Raw genomic sequence first — 13,640 nt, forward strand, 5'->3', positions numbered from 1 at the left:
CTGCTCTAGAGTTACCCCCGCCCATCGAGTGAGCCAAGATGGCGCCTGCATCCTGTTTCCGCATAGTGACGCATGTATCCGCCACCCGCTCCTACCAATCGAAATCCTGTATACGCGATACTAGCCTAGAAGCTTATTGGTTGTTAATTGTGTATAAAAGGTCTTACCCGGACGGGGTAGGGTGAGACAGCCCACAAGGAGCCGTGCCTGACGGCCACATCGAGGCTGCTCTCCCACGAGGCGCCGTGCCCCGTGTGGGAACCAGTAACACAGAATGTTCATCTAGCTGTAGTAAAGGGCTTGCTTTCACAACTGCCGTGTGGTTCGAGTCGTGATTCATGACCAGGTTAGTTCGCGCAGTCTGCATCTCTCTCTCTCCTTCCCTGTTTCCCCTCGCCGGCCGGGAACCGGGGACCGAGCGGGGCAGCGCCGGACAAGTGGTGGCCCGTACGGGGACGCTCCTCCTCCTGCCTCGCTCTCGACGGTCCCTCTGTGAGGAGAGCAGCGCTGCGCGTCGAGCTTACGGCGGACTTCCCGCGCCTGATCAACGCGAGAAGGTGAGTGCGTCTTATTACATGATAGTTAGGGCCCGTGGGTTTTCAGGTGACCCCGGGGGACTCGGAAGAGCTCTCCGAGTGACTGAAGTATAGTGCCGACTGCAATCATGGGGCAGTCCGGAAGTTCACCTCTCTTAGCTCCCTTAAAGAACCTTTTGAAACAACGGGGTATCTCGGTCAGGAAAAGCTCCCTTCAGCGTTTTCTTGATGATGTTGATACTTTTGCCCCTTGGTTTGCCTGCACCGGCAGCCTTAGCCTACCCTCTTGGATGAAGCTCGGTCGCGACATAGACCGAGCGCGCCAGACGGGCGTGTGTATGGACCCGATTCTAGTACCCATATGGGAGACCGTCCGTGCGGTCCTTGGACTGGAGTCGGCTACCGGCCTAAGCCCGTCCTCTGTCTTGCAAGAAGCACGGTGCGCGCTCCAAGAAACCCAGTCAGTTTCGTCAGCGGACGGCTCCTGTAAGGGCAAACCGCCGGAGTCCAGTGACTCTGACTCAGAGTCAGATAGCGATACTGACGAGAAGGCGGAAGCATCCCCGCTAATTGAGTGGGAGGAGCCTCCCGCCACACCCGTGCGGCCTTCCGCCCCGCCAATGTCTACCGCTGCACCCCCAGGGACACCCCAGCTCCCAACTGACGCCTTGGGCGGTCCCACCAAAGGACCTTGCCGAGAGCTCCCTCTAGTGGCCATGCCCAGTAAATGTAATTATCCTTTGCTGCCAGACCCGGAAACCCCGATGGGTCGGTCAGGGGAGGGGCAACCTTTGCCGTACCCCCCGCCCGAGTATACAGGCCCTCAGGACCCTTTGCCATTAGGTAGTGGTGGGAGACATTTCTGGAGATGGAACCCTTTCACAACATTTAGACCTTTTGGCATGCTGGGTGGCTACCAGCCACTTGAGCCGCAGCCAGTCTCAGAAATGTACCCGGTTATTATCAATCCCCAAGGTGGCAATCGGCACGAATCATATGATTACAAACTATTGAGGGAATTGAGGCAGGCCGTCCATCAGTATGGCCCCAATGCCCCTTATACCTTGAACATGGTCGAGAACCTCTCTGCTCTAAATCATACACCCGCAGATATTTTTCAGCTAGCCCGTGCTTGCTTGCCGTCAGGCCGATTCATAGATTGGAAAGCATGGTTTGAGGAGTTAGCTGAAGAGCAGGCCGCAAGGAATGCGGCGGGGAGACGTGGCGGGTGGAATGCTGACATGCTGTTGGGGAGAGGCGCCCATGCCCAGAACCAAACGGGTTTTCCACAAGAGGTCTATGCCCAGATCTTCCGCTGTTTTGTGGGTGCCTGGAAAATACACCAAGGCCCCACAGAACCATTTGCGGATTTTGTAGCCAGGATGCAAACCGCAGCTGAGAGAATCTTCTCAGATCCAGGAGTAGCAGAGACTGTGGTTAAGCAAATGATTTTTGAGCAGTGCAACAAGGAGTGCAAAGTTATCCTGGCACAAAACAGAGCAAAAAATTTGATCATTGCAGTCCTGGAAAGCCTTTCCGAGCCCTTAAATGTCGTCTCGGATTCTGCTTATGTTGTGAACTCTGTACAAATTTTAGAAACGGTGGGCATTGTTAAACATTCCTCTACAGTAAGGACGTTCTTTGCCAAACTACAGGAGGTTATATGGACCAGGCAACACCCTTTTTACATAACCCATATTAGAGCCCACACAGGTTTGCCTGGCCCTATGGCCCAGGGGAACCATAGCGCAGATGTAGCCACTCGACAGCTGCACATCTTTCCGACGCTGGTACCGTATCAACAAGCCCGAGAATTCCATGCCAAGTTTCACATCAATGCAGGTACCCTAGCTAAGCGGTTCAGCATACCACGTGCAGCTGCTCGAGATATTGTCCGAGCCTGCAACAATTGTGCAGAGCAGAGAGCAGTCCCCTCGGTTGGGGTCAACCCTAGGGGTCTCACCCCAGGGGATACTTGGCAGATGGATGTCACTCATCATTCAGAGTATGGTAAGATCAAGTACTTACATGTGTCGGTGGACACATGCTCCCAAGTTTTATTTGCCTCTGCTGAACCAGGAGAAAGAGTCTCCCACGTCATTGCACACTGCCTTGCTGCATGGGCAGCTTGGGGTAAGCCAAAGACGTTAAAGACGGATAACGGGCCTGCCTACACTAGTAAATCCTTCCAAAAATTTTGTGACAACATGGATGTCCAATTAAAACATGGCATCCCCTATAACCCTCAGGGGCAAGGAATCATTGAAAGAGCGCACAGATCTCTCAAAGACTTGCTTAAAAAACAGAAAGAGGGTATAGGCCACGGCCTGTCCCCAAAAGCTCGACTGTCTGTAGCCTTGCTCACATATAATTTTTTAAACGAAAATTCACAAGGAATGACACCTGCCCTGCAACACACCACCCCGAGTCCTCCGCATAGAGGTCTAGTCCGTTGGAAGGATGTCCTGTCGGGGCAGTGGAAAGGCCCTGACCCGGTGCTCAGCTGGGCCAGAGGCTCTGTTTGTGTTTTTCCCCAGGAACCAGGACGTCAACCAGTGTGGGTTCCGGAAAGACTGGTGAGAACCGTGACATCACCTGAAGAAGCCAAGGAACAGCTGTCAGAAACGCCAACGAATATACAACCTGAACCATTAGACCAAGCCTCCGACCCTGCTGATGATGGCGACGACCGACAAGACGATAATAGTAGGACTGACCACCCCGCGGTTGCCCAAAAAGAGGATCGGTAACTCTGTTCTTTGCTCTCCTATAGCAATCCTTCTAATCTGCCTTTTTCTTTTTAGTGGAACTATATTTCCTCCACAAGCTTCAACGAGTCCTTCCCCCTCACCAATGACACACTGATCCTCTCTTTTGCTAACCTCTCTGTCAAGGTTGTCAACACCACAGTTGCGGCGAATGCTACTTGTGAAACTGGTAATGGCGAGTTAAGTAAGGGAGTCTTGCTTGAATTTCTTAACGTTACAGGGAAGAGCCGCCAGTCTTGTGAAGGGATCTTGAGTAAAAAGGAGACTCAAAGGTGCCTTTTCCTTCCAGGGCTTGCTCCTACAGTCTGCAACCGTTCCAAAGACCCGGATGCCTCGCCGCCCCGCTATCCTAGTGTATCGCCCAAGTTATGTCTGGCTCCCCGTCAAGGCAACCGACTGGGTTGGCCCTGTTTCTCAAGTTGTTTCACTTAACAATATCCCCTTCTCTAAGTCTAGGCGTCCAAGAGGCATAAAAGAATGGCTATCGAATGCTGCCAGTGTAGCTTCCTCTTTGTTTGTCCCAACGATCGGGCAGGCTGTGCTACAAGCATGGACAGATCGGCAGCTCGCCATAACGATGGAAACGGTAAATGGCTTGGTCAACCTTACCCGAGACGTGCTACGCCGCCACAATCAGATGCTGAACTTAAATTTCCAGGCCATTCAGAAACTCCAAGCGGAGATAGATGAACTTGGACTGGAAATAGATGGACTCTGGAGAGTGCTTCAGCAAACATGTGACACCCGGTGGCTTACGGTTAAACTCTGTGTCACTCCTGTCAGGGCCAACGTGACCGGAAGCATTTCCAGAGTCTCTGATTGGCTGAAAAGGTCATATTTTCCTGAATTTGTTAATCTCTCCCAACAGGTGGAATCTAGTTTAGACACAATTGGGGGGATCAAGTTAAAACCCGTTAAAGTCGATCTCTCCGGGTTAGGCGAGGTTCTACAGAAACTATTGCACAGTGTTTCTTCCTGGTTCTCTTGGCCCAATTTAACTAATTGGATCCTCATTGCAGTGGGATTATTGGTGGGATTAGTCGTTGTTAAATGTTTGCTAGAACGCCTGTTTCAAGCGCAGCAGCAATTGCGTGTTACCACTATGATGGCTATGACTCCCACCTCTGTTACCCCCGATAGTGACCGATTTATTAACCATACCCCTTCCTGGTCGCCTCAGGTGGGGCGCTTTGGAGCAAAATTTGTAGCGAATCGCATGGCTGTTTCTCGGGTGTAAAAGGCGACACCAGTAGTCATAATTTTGTCTCAGGTGGGTCTCTAGGGCAGAGTCCTAGTTGTGGCCAGACTGGACCCTAGCCATTGCACAGAGACACCTAGTGACACCCCCGACTCTGGTTACTGCTGTTCCTGCCCCCGTCGTTGTTCCCCAGTTGCCAGGCAAAGCACTGCAGGGAGAGTCACGTTGCTTCCAGCTTACGGACTCTCCGGTCTCCATATGACGTGAGCATTCTGGTTGGTGCTAGAGGCTCTGCCGCTGGATGGCTGAGGCCTAGTCCAGACTCCCCAAAGCACCAAAGAGGTTGTGAACCATTTGGGTTCACGGGAGCACGCTCATCACTGGAGACACTGGGTCAAAAATAAATAAGAAAGGGGGAGATGTGGAAAGCCGCCTCCCGAATCGGGCCTAGCGTATGCGCTGCAGCCTGCTCTAGAGTTACCCCCGCCCATCGAGTGAGCCAAGATGGCGCCTGCATCCTGTTTCCGCATAGTGACGCATGTATCCGCCACCCGCTCCTACCAATCGAAATCCTGTATACGCGATACTAGCCTAGAAGCTTATTGGTTGTTAATTGTGTATAAAAGGTCTTACCCGGACGGGGTAGGGTGAGACAGCCCACAAGGAGCCGTGCCTGACGGCCACATCGAGGCTGCTCTCCCACGAGGCGCCGTGCCCCGTGTGGGAACCAGTAACACAGAATGTTCATCTAGCTGTAGTAAAGGGCTTGCTTTCACAACTGCCGTGTGGTTCGAGTCGTGATTCATGACCAGGTTAGTTCGCGCAGTCTGCATCTCTCTCTCTCCTTCCCTGTTTCCCCTCGCCGGCCGGGAACCGGGGACCGAGCGGGGCAGCGCCGGACAAGCACGTGTCTACTGGTGGTGAGTAACAGTAGCTCCCTTTAGACAGAGCTTGTTTGTGCGCCGGTCTGGGTGTGTAACCTCCATCCAGCCGCTTCATTCATTCATGTTACTTGACTGCTTTCTGTATGTATCACCACCAAATTGTAAAACATAGGCATTTTAAGCCTCTTTTCCAAACTGAAGATCCACTCCTCTTCCAGTGGTAATTGCTTTTCGTTCACAGGGCAGTGTTCACTGGGTACACCAATCAACCTGGCCAAAGATGATTTGACACCTGAGCCAAGCAGGATCAGTCATATGCTCTCTCCTAGGAATTCAGAACTTGGATTTAGTAAAAATTATTTAACTCTGCAAGTGTGATTGTAAATTTGGAAAATGTAGGTTGGTCATATTCTGCCATTTTGACTGGACAAGCAGAGAAATCCCATTTGGAAAGAGAGAAAAAAGAAAAGCAGAGATGAAGCCAGGCCCTTGTGATATGTCTTGGTTTCCTGGCTGCTATGTTTATGGCTTTGATAGGAATTTATTGGCTTACTATTTCAGAAGCTGGAAGGGTTTGCTTCCTTCCAGGGTTGGTAGCATCCTGGCAGGTTGGCGACCCTTAGGCTCTCTGGGTAGGTTCTTGTCACATAGCAATGCTGTCTCCTCTCTCTTCAGTTTTCCCTTAACTTCTGGCTTCTGGCTCCTCCCCATGGCTCTTTCTCTTTCTAGGGCTTCCACTAACAGGATTAAAAGCCATTGTGATTTGGATGGGCCATACCTTAACTAAAAATAACGTCTTCCAAATGTTCCATTTACAGCGGGTTCACACCCACAGGAATGGGTTTAAGATTATGAACAAAGTTTTTTTCCTGGAATATGTAACTCAATCTACCATTGGCTCTATGAGATTTCCCTGTCTCCTCATAGTAAATATTATAAACATGTGTTCCAGCCTTGAAACCTGTTGATTTCCCTTGTGCCTCAATTCTCTTAAATTTCAAAAATAAAACCTGATAATAATTCATTCAGCCTGTCAGATGAGATTATGTTGAAGTTCAAATGAGATTTTATATATATATATATATATATCTCAAATTCTCCCATATCCCTAACCACCTCCATTATTGACTCATATATTCGTATGCTATATTTGTTACTATTGATGAAAGCATTTATATACATATAAACTGTGAACCATTATACAAACCTAAGGTACTTTATGACAGCTCTGGCAAAATGTTCAGCAACTGGAGACATAACAGATTAGGGAAAGAAAACTTTCACAGTTGAATAGAGGATTCATACATACAAATAATAGGAAGTAAGAGTATGTAGCTGGGATAGGCAAACAGTAAAGTGCCACTGATACATCAGTTAGTTTAAAAAAAAAAAGATGTTAGGATTTGAGGATGCAACTTTTATAACCATCTGAGCAGACACTGCTAAAAACATAATTAACATTAAATACATTAGTAAATATTTTTGTTTGTAAGAAAACTCTCACAAGGCAGATTTTGCCAAAGAAATTTAGTTTGATTGTATAAACTAATTGAAACTATTTCCAAGCAGTTGTTTTACTAAGAGAATGTAAATCATTTTAACTACCAAAGAATCATAGAATTTGAAAACTGAAAAAAATATTCTTGGAAAATAGTTCACAATCCTCCTTTCATAGTTTCATAGAAGACAAGTGTCTCAGCAACATCTATTTCCACATGCAAAACTGAAATCACAACGATCATTTTTTTAATTTAATTTTATTGAGATTCTTCACATACCATACAATTATCCTAAGATCCAAAGTGCACAATCAATTGCCCACAGTACCATCATATAGCTGTGCAGCCATCACCATAATTATTTTTTTCAATTTTTATAACATTTTCATGACTCCAGAAAAGAAATAAAGACAAAAAAAAAAGAAAACTCAAATTCTCCCATACCCCTAACCATCTCCATTATTGACTCATACATTGGTATACTATATTTGTTACTATTGATGAAAGCATGTTAAAAATACTACTTACTGTAGTACATGATTTGCAATAGGTATATTTTTTTCCCTATATGTCCCTCTATTATTAACTTCTAGTTATAGTGTCATACATTTGTTCTAGTTCATGAAAGAGATTTCTAATATTTGTACAGTTAATCACTGTGATGTTTAGGTTCATGTGTCAACTTGGCCAGGTGATGGTACCCAGGTCAAGCAAGCACTGGCCTAAAAGATATTGCAAGGGCATTTGCGGCTGGTTAATAAACCAGAAGACTGTTTTATTAAATCATCAGTCAATTAGCTGCAGCTGTGACTGATTACGTCAATGAAGGGTATGTCTTCTACAACGAGAGAATGTAATCAGCTGGATTTAATGCAATCAGGACTTTTAAGCAAGACAGACAGAGGACCTTCACTTCTTTGGCTAACCAGCGAAGCATTTCCTGAGGAGTTCATTGAAGTTGCCAGTTCATTCCTGAGGAGTTCATTGAACATCTTCATTGGAGTTGCCAGTTTGCTACCTGCCCTGTGGAACTTGGATTTGTGCATACCCACAGTTGCGTGAGACACTTTTATAAAATCTTATATTTATAGATATCTCTTGTTGATTCTGTTTCCCTAGAGAACCCTAACTAATACAGTAATGGAGATTGTCCACCAAAAGATTCACTGTTTTATACATTCCCATCTTTTAACCTCCAACTTTCCCTCTGGTGACATATGTGACTCTATGCTTCTCCTTTCCACCACATTCACATACCATTCAGCACTGTTAGTTATTCTCACAATAATGTGCTACCATCACCTTTTTCCATTTCCAAACACTTAAGTTCAACCTAGATGAACATTCTGCTCATAATAAGCAACCACTCCCCATTCTTTAACCTCATTCTATATCCTGGTAACTTATATCTCATGTCTATGAGTTTACATATTATAATTAGTTCATATCAGTGATACCATGCAATATTTGTCCTTATGTGTCTGACTTGTTTCACTCAGTGTAGTGCCCTCAAGATTTCTTCATCTATCCGTTTTCTTTTTTAAGATGGTTTTGTTCACCCACCATACTTTCTGTCCTAAGTAAACAATCAGTGGTTCCCTGTATAGTCATATGTTTATGTATTTACTGCCATCACCACTGTCTATAGAAGGACATCTCCATTTATTCCACAAAGAAGGAGGAAGAGTCAAAGAATGTAGAGAGACAAAAGGAAAAGAAAAAGAAAGAGGAAAAAAAAAAAACATGACAACTAAAAAGCAACAAAAGGAAATATACAGCTAACCTATAATAGAATGAAAGAGTCAGGCAACATCACCAATGCCAAGAGCCCCATACCCCTCCCTTATGTCCTCCTCTTAAAGGCTTTTTAGCTTTGGTATATTGCCTTTGATATATTAAAGGAAGCATAATACAATGTTTCTGTTAACTATAGGCTCTAGTTTGCATTGATTGTATTTTTCCCCAATACCACCCTATTTTTAACACCTTGCAAAGTTGACATTCATTTGTTCTCTCTCATGTAAAAACATATTTTCACACTTTATCACAATTGTTGAGCACTCTAGGTTTCATTGAGTTATACAGTCCCAGTCTTTATCTTTCCTCATTCCTTCTGGTGTCCCACATGCTCCTAACCTTCCTCTTTCAACCATACTCACAGGCATCTTTGTTCAGTGTACTTCCATTGCTGTGCTACCATCACCCAAAATTGGGTTCCAAGCTTCTCACTTCTGTCTTTTCCTTTCTTTCTGTAGTGCTCCCTTTAGTATTTCCTGTAGCATAGGTATCTTTTTCATAAACTCTCTGTCTATTTGTCAGAGAATATTTTAAACTCTCCCTCTTATTTGAAGGACAGTTTTGCCAGATATAGGATTCTTCATTGGTGGTTTTTCTCTTTCAGTGTCTTAAATATATCACATCACTTCCTTCTTGCCTCCATGGTTTCTACTGAGAAATCCTCACATAGTCTTATCAAGCTTCCTTTGTACGTTATGGATCGCTTTTCTCTTGCTGCTTTCAGGATTCTCTCTTTGTCTTTGACATTTGATAATCTGATTATTAAGTGTCTTGGCATAGGCCTGTTCATATCCTGTTTGGGGTACGTTGCACTTCTTGGATCTGTAATTTTATGTCTTTCATAAGAGATGGGAAATTTTCATTGATTATTTCCTCTATTATTGCTTCTGCCCCTTTTCCCTTCTCTTCTCTTCCTTGGACATCCATGACATGTACATTCATGCCCTTCATGTTGTCATTTAATTCCCTGAGACATTGCTCATATTTTTCCATTCTTTTCCTTATCTGTTCTTCTGTGTGTAGGATTTCAGGTGTCTTGTTCTCCAGTTCCAGAGCATTTTCTTCTGCCTCCTGAGATCTGCTGTTGTATATTTCCATTGTGTCCTTCATCTCTTGCGTTGTGCCTTTCATTTCCGTAGATTCTGTAAGTTGTTTTTTTCAAACTTTTGATTGCTACCTTATGTTCACCCAGTGTTTTCTTTATAGCCTTCATCTCTTTTGCCATATCTTCCCTGAACTTGTTGATTTGTTTTTTTTATTTGATTTAGCATATTTCTTTGAAAATCTTCAATAGATTGCTTCATTAAAGTGAAAAAAAATCTCAACTGTATCTTGATTGAGGTGTAAGTTTGTTCCTTTGACTGGACCATATCTTCATTTTTCCTAGTATACATTGTAGTTGTCTGTTGTCTAGGCATCTGGTTTCCTTGGTTATCTCAGTCAGATTTTCCCAGACCAGAACAGGTTCAGGTCTCAGAATGGGGTTATATTCGGGGTGTATCTTGGAAGTATGACAGACTTTCCTGTGAGGTTTCCAGTTGCTGTGCTTTTCCTAACATGCCCAGCAGGTGGCGCCTATCAGCCTGTTGCTCCCGACTGCTATAAGGAGGTGTGGCCTCCTTAGTTGCTGTTTTGGCTGTTTTCACCCAGGTTCTGGGATCTGGTTCTGAAGGGAAAGCTGGGCCCCACCTCTTTACTCTTATGGAAGATACACCCCCTAGGGAGTTATCATCTGCATTTGAATTGTCTCTCTGACTCTGTTATCTCTACCCCTCTCTGGGTCTGAGTGCTGAAAACTGAAAATGGCTGTGGCTCTCTCCTCTGAGCCCCTCAGGTTGAGAGAGAGAAAAAGGGACAGAAACCCCTTTTGGAGCCAGTGCACAGCACACTCACACACCACCACCACCACCACCACCACCCCCAGTTTCTCTCGTCAGCCAGAGGTAACACCTGGTCTTCTGGGCTCCCCCTCCTGGGACAGATGAGTCTTCTGGTTCTTTAAGGTCAGTCGTCACTAAAAGCCTCTGTCTGCTTGTTAGGGGTTTGTAGCGTGTATTCAACAGTTCACATTTGTTAATCCCAGTTGGAGCTCAGTTGGGCTATATTCACTTGCTGGGACAGTGCTGCTCTCTACCACAGTGAGGTTTTGCATCTAAGCCTACAATGGGAGGAGGGGGATCCCAGCACATTTCTGCAGTTTTTACTTACAGATTTTATGCTGTGATCTCGGGCATTCCTCCCAATACAGGTTGGTGTACGATGTGTGGACAGTCATGGTTGTCCTCCAGCAGTTATTCCAAATTATTTACTAGCTGTTCCTGGTTGTTCATTAGTTGTTCCAGGGGACTAACTAAATTCCACTCCTATCTATGCCACCATCTTACTGTCCTCATCACAATCTTTTAAATTTCAGGAATGTTTAGAGTACTGTGATCTTGATATACCCACAATTTGAAAACACTTAATGTATTAAATGAATGAATGAGTGAGTGAGTACTAAATATGAGATGCAAAAAGGGGCACAATAAGTCCCTGGTATCAAGGACTACACAGTTTCACAGGAAGACAGGAATAAACTCACGTACATCTGTGAATACAGGAAAAAGAGAGGTCCTAGAATAGGCACAGAAAATACTATAAGCATTTGAAGAAACAAGACTTCATATATGATTGACATTGTGTAAAGGCTTCATGGAAGTTGATATGTCTCCAAAGGATGAGTTAATATTGAAAAACAGCAGAAAAAAGAGTTGGGGGTATAGCAGAAAAAGAGTTGGAGGTACAGCTAGGGAAGTGAAGCATTGTCTCACAGATCGGAAGAACAGCATGATAAGGAAAATGCAGTATATTTTTTAGGGACAGCTATATTCAGTTTGACTGGAGCAAAGGGCACACTTACAGAAGACAATGCGAAGAGCATTGGGTGCCAAGCTGAGGAGCTTAGTAGGCAGGGAGGCAATGAAGATCAGCATACAGAGCAATGACCAGTCAAAATAGCATTTTAGGAAATGAACATAACAACTGAGTGTAGATTTGTCAGTGTGGGACAAAAATAGAAGAATAATATAGGGTAAAGTAATAACAGTAGGGTAAGAAGAAACCAAAAGGGGTTTGTTTTGCTTTCAGAAACAAAACCAGTTGAATCTATAAGATTTAGAAAATTGGGTGTGAGGATTAGAAAGGATTGACTGAATAAACAGAATAGTTTATTTTATTTAACAAACATTAATTGCTTTCTATATTCAACACTGTAATGCCCTTTGCTAAATAATAGGCAAGAATGATTTACTGAATATAGATTGAATATGGAAATATCAGACTTTACAGTACCAAATTTGTATATTTTAATTATGGTCTATGTCACTTTTACACCTGGTACTAGTGATGTGGGTAGTATAAGCGATTCCTCCCAGGTCCCAAGGCTGCTGTGTAGTGGATTAGAAGGGTCTGCTTTAAGTGATGATATCTTAAGAGAAATCCAGAATAGGGATGGACTGCCAAAGGCATCGTGAGTTCATTTTTTTACATACATTGAGTTGACAAAGTGAGGTAAAGAAGACAGAAAGTTCAAGGGTTAAGAGGAAGATCTGAGACAGAAAGTTCAAGGGTTAAGAGGAAGATCTGAAAGAGAAAAAGGAGTTTGTCAATAAGAGGTAACAATCAACAGTATTGAAAGCCTTAGAGACATCTGTAGTGAGTTGAATGGTGGCCCCAAAAAAGATATGACCACTTCCTAATCCCTAGAACCTGTGAATGTTATCTTATTTGGAAAAAGTCCTTGCAGGTATAATTAAGAATCTTGAGGTGAGGAGATCATCCCAAATGATTTGAGTGATTCCTAAATCCAATGACAAGTGTCCTTATAAGACAAATGCAGACAGAAGAGGAGGCAATGTGACCAGGCGGCAGAGACTGGAGTGATGCAGCTACATGTCAAGGAATGCTGACAACCACCAGAGGCTGGAAGAGCAAAGAATGGATTCCCTCTTAAAGCCTTCAGAGAGAGTACAGCCCAGTTAACACCTTCATTTCAGACTTCTGGCCTCCAGAACTGTAAGAAAATAAATTTTTTTTTGCTAAGCCATTCAATTTGTGGTAATTTCTTACAGCAGCCATTAATACAACATCTGAGAGGAAGTACAATTGATTTTTGTATCAAGAAGGAAGACATTGGTGACATTCAAGAAAATAGTTTCAACAGGGTGGTCTATGAAAAGCCATACGCAAAGGATTTAAGACAAAGGTTACCAAACTTTCTCAGTTAACAGTGCCTTTTGTATCTCAGTAATTTTCTCATAGTGCCCCTAGGCCAAAAGAAATACTTAACAACGCAATTTATTAAGTAGACAGTTCCAAATAACTTAATCAGTACTTATGTCCAGCAACTTAGCAGCTATTTGTAAAAGTAACACATATAAGTTGATAGAAAAAAAATCATATTTGATTTTATTTTTAAGTAAGCACAATCACTTACTAGTGGGATAGGTGCACATGTGAGGAACTATACAAGTTCTCAAACCTTGAAATTTGATTGGAAACAGCTATTGTCATTTTCGGTTCCACATCAATTTTGACCCAGTACTTGTTTTTTATCACAGCAACCACTGAAAATGGGAATGAAAAGGATCTAATTTGAAACTGTGAACTATCTCAAGATAATAGTTGGTGCAATGTCAGAGGGAGAACGTGTATGTAGAAAGTATGGATGATATTTATAAGAAGTTTCATAAAACACAGGGAAGGAAACCATTAGCAAGGATATAATTAAAAAGTTAAAGGGAAGCCCTTACCAGGGCAGGATGAGACACATCAGGGCTCCATCCCCCCACCACCAACAAGAACTGACAGAAACATCTCTCTCAAAGCTCCATAAAACACTGAAATCATTCAGCCTGAGGAACAAAAGGAAGAGAGAATGAAGAGAATTCAACAGAGCCTGAGGAACTTAGGTGACACCA

This window comes from Choloepus didactylus, chromosome 8, assembly GCF_015220235.1.
Source record: "Choloepus didactylus isolate mChoDid1 chromosome 8, mChoDid1.pri, whole genome shotgun sequence".
NCBI classification, from domain to species: Eukaryota; Metazoa; Chordata; class Mammalia; order Pilosa; family Megalonychidae; genus Choloepus; species Choloepus didactylus.